At 33.2% G+C, this 15252-nt stretch overlaps 1 protein-coding gene across 10 annotated transcripts in view; it reads right to left on the bottom strand.

The window, feature by feature from the left end:
- Dmd (dystrophin, muscular dystrophy) overlaps nucleotides 1–15252 on the bottom strand; it is a 2390387-nt gene that overhangs the window by 1250499 nt on the left and 1124636 nt on the right. The window lies entirely within an intron of this gene.

Here is a 15252-nt window from a genome sequence, read left to right as displayed (position 1 = left end):
GACACTGGCTCCAGCATTCAATGCTACCTTGTTATTAAATTAATCTGCTAATGAAACTGTCAAACAAGTTTACTTATCTTTAAAATTCCTACTGTTGTAGAAATTCCCAAGATCTTAGAACATTGGTGTTGATATTACATTTTCTTTTTTTAAAAATTAGGTATTTATTTCATTTACATTTCCAATGCTATCCCAAAAGTCCCCCACACGCTCCCCCACCCACTCCCGCACCCACCCACTCCCGCTTCTTGGCACTGGTGTTCCCCTTTACTGGGGCATATAAAGTTTGCACAACCAATGGGCCTCTCTTTCCACTGATGGCTGACTAGGCCATCTTCTGATACATATGCAGCTAGAGACATGAGCTCCGAGGGTATTGGTTAGTTCATATTGTTGTTCCACCTGTAGGGTTGCAGATCCCTTTAGCTCATTGGTTACTTTCTCTAGCTCCTCCATTGGGGGCCCTGTGATCCATCCAGTAGCTGACTGTGAGCATCCACTTCTGTGTTTGTTAGGCCCCGGCATAGTCTCACAAGAGACAGCTATATCTGGGTCCTTTCAGCAAAATCTTGCTATTGTATGCAATGGTGGCAGCGTTTGGAGGCGGATTATGGGATGGATCCCCAGATATGGCAGTTTCTAGATGGTCCATCCTTTCCTCTCAGCTCCAAACTTTGGCTCTGTAACTCCTTCCATGGGTGTTTTGTTCCCAATCATAAGAATGGGCAAAATGTTCACACTTTGGTCTTCGTTCTTCTTGAGTTTCATGTGTTTTGCAAATTGTATCTTATATCTTGGATATTCTAAGATTCTGGACTAATATCCACTTATCAGTGAGTACATATTGTGTGAGTTCTTTTGTGATTGGGTTACCTCACTCAGGATGATGCCCTCCAGGTCCATCCATTTGCCTAGGAATTTCATAAATTCATTCTTTTTAATAGCTGAGTAGTACGCCATTGTGTAAATGTACCATATTTACTCTATCCATTCCTCTGTTGAGGGGCATCTGGGTTCTTTCCAGCTTCTGGCTATTATAAATAAGGCTGCTATGAACATAGTGGAGCATGTATCCTTCTTACCAGTTGGAACATCTTCTGGATATATGCCCAGGAGAGGTATTGCAGGATCCTCTAGTAGGACTATGTTCAATTTTCTGAGGAACCACCAGACTGATTTCCAGAGTGGTTGTACAAGCTTTCAATCCCACCAACAATGGAAGAGTGTTCCTCTTTCTCTACATCCTTGCCAGCATCTGCTGTCACCTGAAATTTAAGATCTTAGCCACTCTGACTGGTATGAGGTGGAATCTCAGGGTTGCTTTGATTTGCATTTCCCTGATGATTAAGGACTTTGAACATTTTTTCAGCTGCTTCTCAGCCATTTGGTATTCCTCGAGTGAGAATTCTTTGTTTAGCACTGAACCCCATTTTTAATGGGGTTATTTGATTTTCTGGAGTCCACCTTCTTGATTTCTTTATATAGATTGGATATTAGTCCCCTAACTGATTTAGGATAGGTAAAGATCCTTTCCCAATCTGTTGGTGGCCTTTTTGTTTTATTGAAAGTGTCTTTTGCCTTGCAGAAGCTTTGCAATATAGAGAACTTCAGACCAATTTCCCTTATGAATATCGATGCAAAAATCCTCAATAAAGTTCTTGCTAACCGAATCCAAGAACACATCAAAACAATCATCCATTCTGACCAAGTAAGATTCATTCCAAGGATGCAGGGATGGTTCAATATATAGAAATCCATCAATGTAACCCAGTATATAAATAAACTCAAAAAAAAAAAACCCACATGATCATCTCGTTAGATGTGGAGAAAGCATTTGACAAAATCCAACACCCATTCATGTTAAAAAGTCCTGAAAAGATCAGGAATTCAAGGCCCATACCTAAACATGATAAAAGCAATCTACAGTAAACCAGTAGCCAACATCAAACTAAATGGTGAGAAGCTGGAAGCAATCCCACTAAAATCAGGGACTAGACAAGGCTGCCCACTTTCTCCCTACCTATTGAACATTGTACTTGAAGTCCTAGCCAGAGCAATTCGACAACAAAAGGAGATCAAGGGGATACAAATTGGAAAGGAAGAAGTCAAAATATCACTTTTTGCAGATGATATGATAGCATATATAAGTGACCCTAAAAATTCCACCGGAGAACTCCTAAACCTGATAAACAGCTTCAATGAAGTAGCTGGATGTAAAATTAACTCAAACAAGTCAATGGCCTTTCTCTACACAAAGGATAAATAGGCTGAGAAAGAAATTAGGGAAACAACACCCTTCTCAATAGTCACAAATAATATAAAATACCTTGGTGTAACTCTAACTAAGGAAGTGAAAGATCTGTATGATAAGAACTTTAAGTTTCTGAAGAAAGAAATTAAAGAACTCAGAAGCTGGAAAGATCTCCCATGCTCATGGATTGGCAGGATCAATATAGTAAAAATGGCTATCTTGCCAAAAGCAATCTACAGATTCAATGCAATCCCCATCAAAATTCCAACTCAATTCTTCAACGAATTAGAAAGGGCAATCTGCAAATTCATCTGGAATAACAAAAAAACCTAGGATACCAAAAACTCTGCTCAAGGATAAAAAAACCTCTGGTGGAATTACCATGCCTGACCTAAAGCTGTACTACAGAGCAATTGTGATAAAAACTGTTTGGTACTGGTATAGCAACAGACAAGTAGACCAGTGGACTAGAATTGAAGACCCAGAAATGAACTCACACACCTACGGTCACTTGATCTTTGAAAAGGGAGCAAAAACCATCCAGTGAAAGAAAGACAGCATTTTCAACAAATGGTGCTTGCACAACTGGCGATTATCATGTAGAAGAATGCGAATTGATCCATTCCTATTTCCTTGTACTAAGGTCAAATCTAAGTGGATCAAGGAACTCCACATAAAACCAGAGAAACTGAAACTTATAGAGGAGAAAGTAGGGAAAACCCTCAAAGATATGGGTACAGGGGGAAAATTCCTGAATAAAACAGTAATGGCTTGTGCTGCAAGATCGAGAATCGACAAATGGAACCTCATAAAATTGCAAAGATATTACATTTTCTTATCTGGTGTCCAATTGCTTAGGATAGTAAAGTTCCAGACTACTTTTGAGTTTTCCAGTAATACTTATCTTCCTATTCTTCATAAAAAGCAGTGAGTAAATGCAACTTGGCCTGCTAATTCAGAAAGATGGATGACCTCTGCTCGTTTGGGTCTACAGTATAGGCAGCAACACTTTTATAATTGAAATTATTCTATCAAGTAACTTTGTTCTCAGTTGATCAACTGCCACCTGCCTGTTGATGGGATCAGCTGAGGGCATCAGTTAAAGGCTTTCTGGGGAAATTCAAACAGTAACATGCTAACACAGTGCTTTATTATTGCTATCTCTTTGACAGAACCACACGCCTTTTTTTCAATACCATAATTAAATGGATTGTGGAATCAGATACTGAACCCAAGTCAAGATGTGTGAAAACTATAGGCTGATTAATTTGGCCTCATATTAATTTCTCAGGCTTGGGATTTGTATACTTAATATATGAATGACAAACAAATAAAATGTATTCTAATTTATTTGTCTCATCTAAATTATGTTGTAGCAAACTCAAAATTGCACAGGTACATTTTAAAATCACATGTAATTTGTGAAATTGGTTATATTTAAATCAAATTTGTGATACATTTTTTCTTCATCATCAATGAAATAATAACATATATGCATTCCTAACATACAATTAAAATGATCAGAGAAAGTTCAGCTTGTGTTTGATGAAGACAATATAAAATGGAGATTTTAAAATATCAATTCTACTTTGCAATTTAAATAAAGTATTTCAGTAATTTAATATATATGAACATACATATATAAATAAATTAGTAGCGTATTTGACTGTGAAATTTGTACTGATATTATGTTCAAGACTGTGTAAGGGAGTAAGCACAAAAGTCAAATTTATTATTACATGCATGCATGCTATTTAGAAAGGTTATTATTTTGATCTTAAGATCCTTAAAATAATTTTGCTGATAGGACCCTGATATAGCTATCTCTTGTGAGGCTATGCTAGTGCCTGGCAAATATAGAAGTGGATGCTCACAGTCAGCTTTGGATGGAACACAGGGTCCCCAATGGAGGAGCTAGAGAAAGTACCCAAGGAGCTGAAGGGGTCTGCAACCCTACAGGTGGAACAACAATATGAACTAAACAGTACCCCCAGAGCTTGTGTCTCTAGCTGCATATGTATTAGAAGATGGCCTGGTCGGCCATCAGTGGAAAGAGAGGCCCATTGGTCTTGCAAACTTTATATGCCCCAGTACAGGGGAACGCCAGGGCCAAGAAGTGGGAGTGAATGGGTAGGGAAGCAGGGTGGGGGCAGGGTATAGGGGACTTTTGGAAAGGACTAGGAAAGGGGATAGCATTTGAAATGTAAATGAAGAAACTATCTAATAAAAAAGAAAAAATCTTTTAAAAAGTTATATGGAAATCTATTACTGAATAAGATTTCTAAAATGTGTATATATATATATATATATACACACACACACACACACACATATAAATGTATACACAAACATATACATATATACGTGTACACACACACACACACATATAAATGTATACACAAACATATACATATATACGTGTACACACACACACACACACATATATATATATATATATATATATATAAAGTATTAAAATTTAAAACTGATAAGAGCATGCAAGGAAATTGAAAGATCTGACTATGAAATGCTATAAACCATGGGTATCATAAACAACTGCTATTGAAAATATAATTCTTGTTTTTCATTTGTCTATGAGAAAATAGAATATACTTTTTATATCTCTGAAAGTATTTCTAATTAGGACACTGGTACTGTTAGAATTTTTAAAGGAAATTTAGAAAAAAGTTTTATATATACTATTATCAATTCATTAATAAATGGAATCCAGCTACCATATAATAGGAACAGGATTTTAGGAATACAGATAATTTGAACATTAAAACATCTTTTAGTTTTTCTGAGATATCAAAATAATAAAAATAAGTCTTCAATGCCATTAGAACATGGCTGTTTCATAAACTTTGGACACTCAACATTTTCAATATGCAATAATTTTACATATATAAATAAATCATAATTTTCTGTGTTCTAACTTTCTGTTTATTCTTTAAGTGTATATGATTCATTTTTTGACAGATCTATGTAGATATTCACTGTGGATCTACTGTCTATCTTTGAGTTTGGTTTCATAAAAAGTTCAGATAGTCATTATAAATTCAGTGTAAGGAAGTATCATGTTTATTTTCTCTTCTTTATTTAAAATACAAGCACTCACATTCTAATTAAGCCTTTTCGTTTGAATTTCATTAACTATGCTTTAGGTAATTATATCCTCCTGAATTCTGGTGTGTGCAAATCCTACCTAACCTTTTCAAATTTGACTTGTTTTTAATTAATGTTCTTTACCACATCATATTACTACATATATGCATATATCAATAGGAAGCATGATATTGCCACACTAAACCATATTACTTGTCCTTTTCCCATTTCTAAATATATAAATAATTAATTATTATTGTTGTAGCCTTTCATAGCCAGATCTTTCAATTTCCTTGCTTAATTATAAAAGCAAGCACAAAAAATTCTATAGTTATTTAGAATTGGAGAATCTAAGCAGTGTTTATAAATAATTATTTTAGGAAAAACCTACTGTGAGTTGTAGTATTCATCTCAAAAAGAGTTGAGAATTTGAGTTATGAAAGTAGGTAGACATAACATTTATGATGTATTAAAGATTTTTTCTCAAAAGTTTAGTTATCATGTATTTACAATACTTTAAATCTTTTAGTATATGGCCATCTAAGTTTATGAGATAAAGCAATTCTGTTTGTAACAAACAAACAAACAAACAAACCTTATGTATTGTATGATTTAAACAATGTTTTCCTTTACAATTTAAAGTATTCTTTCTTTAAATGCCTGTGACTATTGAGTCATTTATGCTTTTGTGAGATCAAAGTAAATCAGAAAGAAAAATGCTATACCATATGCCACACTCTAAATTCTCTCTCTCTCTCTCTCTCTCTCTCTCTCTCTCCCTCTCTCTCTCTCTTTCTCTATATTTCTCTCAGTCCCAATCTCTCCATCTCATTCTCCTGCTCTTCCCATCCCCATTCCCCTCTCTCTTCCCTCCACCTTTCCTCCCTTTCCCTCTTCCTACCTCTGTGTGTGTGTGTGTGTGTGTGTTTGTGTGTGTGTGTGTGTGTGTGTGTGTGTGTGTGTGTGTGTGTATTGTAGTGAAAATATGTCGAAACATCTTATGTCGGCCATCAATGGAAAGAAAGGCCCTTGGTCTTGGGAAGATTATAGGCCCCAGTACAGGGGAATGTCAGGGCCAGGAAGCAGGAGTGGGTGGGTTGGGGAGCAGGACAGAGGGAGGGGATAGGGGGGCTTTGGGGATAGCATTTGAAATGTAAATGAAGAAAATATCTAATAAATGTTTTCTTGTTTCTTGATTTACCATGATCATGGACCTTAACAGTGGCTTTTTAAAATCAGAGTTTCACCATCTTTGTTTAAACACTGTGATATTTGAGGCAACTATATGTTCAATAATTCTCAGTATGTGTAAGCATTTTTTTTACATTAAGGGGGAAATAGTTAATAAAAATCATCAATACAATGGTAGTAGGTTATTTACATAATAAAAAATAAATAAAATAAAAGGGAAGATATATCAAGGCTTCAAAATAAAGAATATCTACTAGTGTTTAAAATAAGCAATGGAATGAAATCCTGTGTGTTCTCAAGTGAAATCTTTTTATTTTAAACTGATTATTTTCTCAAAATGCCATTATTAAGTACTACACATTATTTAAGGGTTCTAACAAAATGGTATATATGTCCAAAATATGATTGCAAGTTTTAAATTTATATTGATGGGTCACAAATAAAGTGAAATTTGGAAAGATAAGTTCTATTAGACAATTTTCTCTAGGTCCAGATTTCAACGGTCTTCAAAGACAGGCAAGTTTCCTTCTATAGATCATTACAATAATATGGAAAGATACATTATTATTGATTTCCCTTAGAAAATTGTGTATGATAAACCTATAATGACATTTGAAAACTAAATTTAGACCCAAATCATACTGATATTTGGGACCAGGTTCCAAGGACAAATCATTTTAAAGTGAAAATATGGTATAGATGAGATCATTATGCGTTTAATTAGCCATGTTCACTGTTTTGGGCAGAAAGATAATGTGGCAAAAGCAGTATGTTGAAAACTCTTGGCCTCATTTTTTTATGATTTTTAAATAGGCTGCTGTATATAAGACCTTGAAGTAGCATTCAAATAACTGCACACAAAGTGGTTATGACCTTTTATAGAAAATATAGCAAGAAGAGGCTGTTTACTCTTAAGTACTTCTTCTCTATATATTGTATCATCAAGGAGGAGGAGGAGGAGGAGGAGGGAGAAAGAAGGAGGAGGAGGAGGGAGAAAGAAGGAGGAAGAGGAGGGAGAAGGAAGGAGGAGGAGGAAGAGGAGGAGGGAGAAGGAAGGAAGAAGAAGGAGGAGGAGGAGGACAAGGAGGAGGAGGAGGAGGAGGAGGAGGAGGAGGAGGAGGAAGAAGAAGAAGAAGAAGAAGAAGAAGAAGAAGAAGAAGAAGAAGAAGAAGAAGAAGAAGAAGAAGAAGAAGAGACAAGCAATGAGATTGCATAAAATTCCATTAAGAAAGGTAGATGTGGGAGGAGTTATGGGAAGGGCTGTATATGATCAAAATGAATTTTATGTTATTCCCAAAGAATACATAATAATCAAATCATATCTATAGCCCCATCCAATGAAAAGAAAAAAAATTAAAGATTAAGAAACAAACATCCACTAAAAAGAAATTGTTGTATAATGATGATGACTTTATAAGATAGATATTTAACCATTTTATAAGGCTAAAATAACATTTTATTTTGTGACTTTGGAGTTCAAATGGCAATAATTTCTACATATTACAATGAAGTCAATTTGGATATAAGTTTAGGGTTTTTGTGATTTAACTAAGGTACTTCTCCACATTATAAAATACACTTGCTAAAATGTAATCTACATATATTGTAGACCTTTATCTGTTTTTCAAGGGTTAATCTCTGCACATTGTTGTGAAGAAAAATAAGTAACTATTTATTATAGTGTTGTACAATTTGAAGTTTTATCTGAAAGCTGAAAGTTCTGTGAGGGCTTGCAAACAAGGAATTTATCATTTGTAATACTTCCAAAACTTTTTGTTTAAATTCCCTAACTTTTTTTTTGACAATTGCATTTAATAAATGTATATAGGGTATTGGGTTCATAGTCAGTTATCTCAAGCTCTCTTTCTCTCTTAGTGTTGTTATTATCTACTCCATACAGAATTAGATTCCCACACATATTTTTTGTCCATTCATGTACATATCAATTCCATGTCATTGAATTTTTGGAATTATTTGGAATGTCTGAAAACAGAATATTTTCATATGATTAATTGTATAAGTAAATACATTTGTATGTATTGTCCTGCATTTCTCCTGTTATGGAAATAAAAAGAATGCAAGGGGGAAAACAACCTGGGTTTTCCTTAAATTCTGTAACAGTATTTAATTCACAAGTCTGTTTCAATTGTAGTGACTCACTTAAAGTGACTCACAATGTTACTATTATACTACCCTTTTCATAGTAATTGTAGTTAATTTTGATTTTTAATATTGAATATCTGTTTCTACAAATGAATGTGAATGGTCCAATATTTTGATTTTCAATATTTTATTATGAATATGAATAATGAAGATGCTAATAGCCACAATGTCAAAATTGGTAAAAAATTAACTGTAATTTTTATATTAAACCTACAATATTTACAATAAAAATTGAAAATTTAGTATACAAGTTGTAATAAATTTATTAAAATTAACATTTAATTTTGTTTTATTAAATTTTATATTATTTAATTAACATTTCTTTATATAAAGTTACAGCCAACTTCTTCAATTTATCTCTCAACCTAGATCATGTTAATCAAGAAAAGGATCTAAAATAAGTTATAACAAATGACTAAGTATTGCCTATTTATTTAAAATATTATTTCATATGCACCTATATGTGTATAAGTAGAAAAAGAAACACACTGAGAAAATGAAAGAGTTTCATCACATGCATGTATTTTCATTCTTCTTTCTGCTGAAGAGACTTAGACTGAAATAGTCGTAAGTAATTACTAAAATACAGTAAACTACAAACTTCTAGAACTTCAATACAGGCCGGGCAGTGGTGGCACATGACTTTAATCCCAGAACTTGGGAGGCAGAGGCAGGTGGATTTCTGAGTTCAAGGCCAGCCTGGTCTACAAAGTGAGTTCCAGGACAGCCAGGACTACACAGAGAAACCCTGTCTCAAAACAAAACAAAACAAAACAAAACAAAACAAAACAAAACAAAACAAAACAAACAAAAACCAACAAAAAAGGAACTTCAATACACAAAATTTTAAGTGGAAGGTTCTAAGTTATGAGTTCTGAAAGACATGCTAACCTTTGACATGAAAAGCAAATAAATAAATAAATAAAGTAGATAATTTTCACTAGTGTATGTGGGATGGCTATAGGAGCTACTGAATGAAGTTCTGTCTGACTTAAGTATAAGTAAATATCTGTTTGTTTGATGAGTTAATGAACAGAACAGTGTCTTCACTACATGGATCACTTCCAGTGTACATATTTTCACTGGAAATGTCCTAGCATGGTAAACCATTTGATTTTTCCTTAGAAAACATTCAATTGCTGTTATAGATCTCTCATTCTATAGTCAGTCAACAAAGCCCTTTAACTTCGATTTCATTTTGGACAAGAACGTTCGTATGTTTTTACTTCAGCCTGATAACAAACACACAACAACCAAAAAATGAACACTACCACCATCACCACCAACAACAACAAAATGGAATTTTAAGAAATGTATGAATATGACATGAGATAAAACCTAGGTGCAGAGAAAAAAATGCACTAGAGCAAATAGAAAAGACATCTCTTAAAATTAAATGACAGACTTAATTTAAGTGTGGAAACAGGAAGTCAGTTAGATCTTTGTGTTTTGTTTGTTTGTTTTAAAGTTTCTAAGATGACTTGATTGAAGAAAATAGTGATGGCTATGTCAAATGTGAGTTCTGGGCAGTCTACCAAAGGAAAAGAACTATTTATTGCTTAGAATAAATAATAGAATGTAACAGAAATACTAGGCTAAGAGGAATACAAGATACAAGAGAACAGATACAAGAGAGTAAGTAAATAATGACAAGAAAAAGAAGGTAGAACATATGGAAAAGAAATTATACTGTATTAGGGACAACTTTCCTGTGCCAAAAATCTTATTATTCATTAAAGTTAAAAATATTACTCAAGGCTGGAGATATGACTCAGTAGGTGAAGTTGCATGTTGTAGTGACAGGAATGCTATAAATATAGGACTTACATATGAAAATCTCAAAAATAATAAAAATTGAATTAAAAATAAGATTAAAATTGTGTTCTTAATTTCAAATTACACTAGCAAATCTTGAGATATATTAAGTTTTCTACAATTTAAGTCATAATAGAAAGTACCACATAATAATTACCCAACATTCTGTCCTCTTTTTATATATTCACAATAAGTTTACATCCCTGCAATAAATGTTAAGAATTTCAAAACAAAACTTTTGGAATGTAGCTAAAAGCTAAACAGGAATAAAGTACAGATAAATGCCATCAGGGCTGTATATTTGGTAACATTTTTATAACATGTATAAAAGTATCTTCAACAATATAAATAAGAATATATGTTCCATATGTGATAGTGATCTTTAAGTATGTGCATTTTTACAAGGAGAAACTTAAGTAAGCAGCAATAGTTTGTGCTTTGTGCTATAAAGCATTATGCGTTAGTCACTTTTATTGTATAAGTAGGAAGATATGTTTTATTTATGTCAAATTATTTGCAAAAGAAACTATAAAAATAAAATGAATTGTCTAGAAATATAAATGAATCAAATGATCATAAGAGAATCTCTTTCATGTTAAAGATGTCTAATGCTTTCTGTCCTCTCTCTTTTGTGCTTGTTCTGTGCTAAAGAATGCCTAATAAACATGTGGCCTTTTCTATTTTTTCTCTCACTTCCTGAATGCAGCTATTGTTTCCCGTTTTGGTCACTTAGACTTTCTCTTTCACTAGTTAGTCTACTGAGGACAGTGAGAATATACTTATTAAATTTATTAGAGATAACCCTATTATAAGAGCAAAAAAGAAGCATTTTTTCAAAATTTATAAAGTCCTGTCACAAGAAATGGGAATAAGTTTGCTGACATAGTTTAGAGAGTACAAAGGTGTCTTATGCCTTTGTGGATTTGCTGCTATCGATAGCCTTTTTCTCAAAATAAGGTAAGTCATAGCCTTACTTCTTCTTGTACTTGTGCTTTTAAAGGTCTTGTTACTTTTAAACATAGAAATGCTGGTGTGTATAATGAAACTATCATGTTTGATAATATTTTCTCCACAAATATACTTTGTGTGAAGGTCATCAAATCAGTTTACAGTTATTGAAAATAATCATTTTTCTCTTACAATAATTAACTCAGTTTTTCCATAAAGTTTTGGTACATAATGACAACTTCGGCTGAATGTACTCCACACTTAAAACCTGATAGTTTCTTCTCAATTATCTTGTTCTGTCAATGTTCCAAGAAGGAATTTTTAAACAGGAAGAGACATACAATATCACTATGTAGTGATCTGCAAGTGCATTTACAAGATTTAATTCTAAGAAATTATATGCATATGACCCACTTTGGATTACATAAATTAAGACAGTAATTTATTGAAATATTAGATGTATCTTTTATTCCAAATTCTGCCTGAAAATTCAGAGTAATAGAGTGGTTATCAATATACAGGGTTATTTTCGTTCCTCAAAAGTTCCGAGAAAACTGATTTACTGGGTTTACATTTTGTATCCAAACAAATTACATTCTGGAAAGAACACTGAGTAAAATGATGAATGTTGTGACTTTTTGTATTCAATAAAAGAGCTATGTTAAATATTTGTCATCATGTCTATTTGCAAAGGACAAGGATAATAAAAGCATGAATATTAACATAAAGACATTGTGTTTTCCAGTTTTTACACTCATATTTTTTTAAAATCTAGATAAAGCATAGAGAAATAAAATAAACTTGTCTCAAAGTAAATTAACTTAGTTCTGTGTTTTCTTGCATATAATGCTATTGTTAGATCATTATATCCCCAGAAAATATTTCATTTATGTCCAAAGAATAAAATTCATAAATAAGAAATTACCACATTGTTACATTGTTTATTTCTGTTTGTTTAGAATCTGTATTATTCATATAGTGTGATACTCTAATTATATCCTCTTTGCATATTTCCTCCTATATCTCCTCCTTATATGATATACAGAAAAAAATTCATTTTCATTGTCATGAATTACTCATATGGTATAAGAATTTATGTCTAAAATGTTCTTATAAATGAGACATAATGTTGGGGTTTTACACTTTCCTTGACTCTAAGTTTATAGCATATACCTTTATTGGAATAGTGTATTTTCATCTGAATAAGTTTTTCCATGTTGGCCATGTAGTTGGTCATGATACAGTATGCTATGGGACAATGAAAACATTACTAAAATTCAGTGAATTGAACAGTGTTTCCATTCTTTGCTTGTTATAGTAAATGGCACTATAGCACTAGTGATAAAATATTTTATATATATATATATATATATATATATTCATACTGTATATCACACAGAAAGAGAAGCAAGGTATAAGGAAGCATGAATATCCATAAACATGGATAAATAGATAAAATTAAAGTTTTCAGAAAGTGATATAAGGTAAATACTGGGGTGATATTGTATAATATAATGGACATGGCTGAAACATTTCTGTGGATAGTATTAGACAAAGCACTGGCCTAGGTTATATATGTATATTATATGCATCTTCATCTTGTAAAATGATAGAGAATAGCAAACATCTTAGGTAAAAAGCGAATACTTTATCGTATCCAACATTTGGTAGAGAAACTGACACTTTTATTCTGTACATTTCAAGACATATCCCCCCCCCAAATTAAATGCGGATAGCTGTACAGGTTTACTTTTGCATCCTCCAATCTATTCGACTGGTCTACAAGTATGTTGTTGGCCAGCATAAAGCTGTTTTTGTCAATGCATTTCTGCAATCTAAGTTAGTTATTGACGTAATTTCAATTCTGTTATGCTTTTGATCTCTTTGATTATTTGAATGCTTTAAGTGTTTCCATATAAATTTAGGGATTGTTTTTCCTCGTTCAGTGAAGAAATCTTTCAAAATTTAGTAGGAGTTGTGTTGAATCTGTGACCATTTCAGGGGATGTAACCATTATGCACAATGTTAGTTTATCTAGCCCATGAGTATTGATAGTCTTACCAACTTTTGTTGCCTTCTTCAATTAGTTTCTTCAGTGTAGTTATTTTCATTTTAGGCATTCTTTTTTTGTTTGTTTGTTTTGAGACAAGGTTTCTCTATATAGCCCTGGCTGTCCTAGAATTCATGCTGCAGACCTCGAACTCAGAAATCCGTCTGCTTCTGCCTGCCAAGTGTTGGGGTTAAAGTCATGCCACCACTGCCCGGGCCATTTTAGACATTCTTTATCTGCTTTGTTATGATTATTCCTACGGAATTTATATGCCTTTGGAACCCATATGAATTTGGTGATTCGCTATTTTTCATGCTTACTTTGCATCTGATAATTTGATGATAATATTATCACTTTCAACATTTTTCTGCTAAAATTTTTAGTGTATTTTAAGTATAAGATAATATATTCTGCAAATACAATATTTTATCTTCTGTTCATACTTATAAACCTTTTGTTTCCTTATATTGTCATATTGTTCCATTTAAGCATCAGGGAAATATACTGAATATGACTGATAAATGTTAACTAACAGTGCATAAGTCCCTCTCGGAGACACTGAATGCTAAAAAGTAAAAAGCCCAGTCCCAAGAAAAGGTTATCATTTTTGGAGTTGTTGACTAGTGAGAGCTCAAAGTACCCTACTCCAAAAATTATAGGATATTGCCAATGCTCTTAGTTATTCTCCACAATTTGACAGTAAGACCCTTTTGCCAAAGGGTCGAAGATCATCAATCACAGAAAATTAACCTGGTAAAAAAATTAACCTGGTATTGACTGGAATCTTCCTCCTGGTAGATACCTTCATAGTGCTAGAATGTAACATGCATACCCATCTGTGAACCGTAATTACTGGCCTGGCAATATATGTGCAGTGGTGTAAGTAGTATAATGTTTTAGGAGTAAACAAACACTTCCTGATTGTAATTAAGGCCACTTCTAAAAGATGAAAATATATATGAAATTATTACTGGGCCAAGAACTTGTGGATAAAAAAGTCTTAGGAACTAGAAAGCTCATACTACCTTTATTCTGCAAAATGGATGTAAAACTATAACAACATCTAATAACATATTATTGTACCAATAATACAAGTTATCTTGTAATCATCATCAGAGAAGCTTTTGTTTACAGTAAGTAATGAACAACACAGAGGAAAAATGGCCAAGGTACAAAGGTTAAAAGACTACAGTATACTCATCCCTAAAGGGAATGAATATACTATATCCCCCCTTCCAAAGTTGCAGAAATTATTATGAAAGAGGGTCATAAGCATTTGGGAAGAGGAGCGTAAAATGTAGAGGAGCACAGGGTGGTGGATGACTACAAAGTATCAGTGTCTTCTGGAGGACAGAAGACACTACCTTTCAGGGCAGCTATACTGATGAACTCCCTGTGGTCCCAGAACATTGCAGTTGGACACTATATTCCATCACTAGATGAAGAAATATTTGTAATTCTTAGCTTCTGAGGAAGAAGGGTTAGTTTTGTCTGAGAGAAAAGCTCCTATAAGTCAATCACACTCCAGTAAAAAGCTTTCATATACACAAATACTTGGCAGCATAAATTGTTCATGATTGAAAAACACCACCATCACCATCACCACTAACAACAACAACATAAACTAACAAACAGATAAACAGTACACAAAGTTCAGTGGAAAAGAGAATGTATAAGGGAAGAGTTGGAAGAACAAGGATGAGTATGCCTAAAACACATTGTACAAACT

This window comes from Mus musculus, chromosome X (assembly GCF_000001635.26).
Source record: "Mus musculus strain C57BL/6J chromosome X, GRCm38.p6 C57BL/6J".
NCBI classification, from domain to species: domain Eukaryota; kingdom Metazoa; phylum Chordata; class Mammalia; order Rodentia; family Muridae; genus Mus; species Mus musculus.
This window is presented reverse-complemented; position numbering and strand designations above follow the sequence as displayed.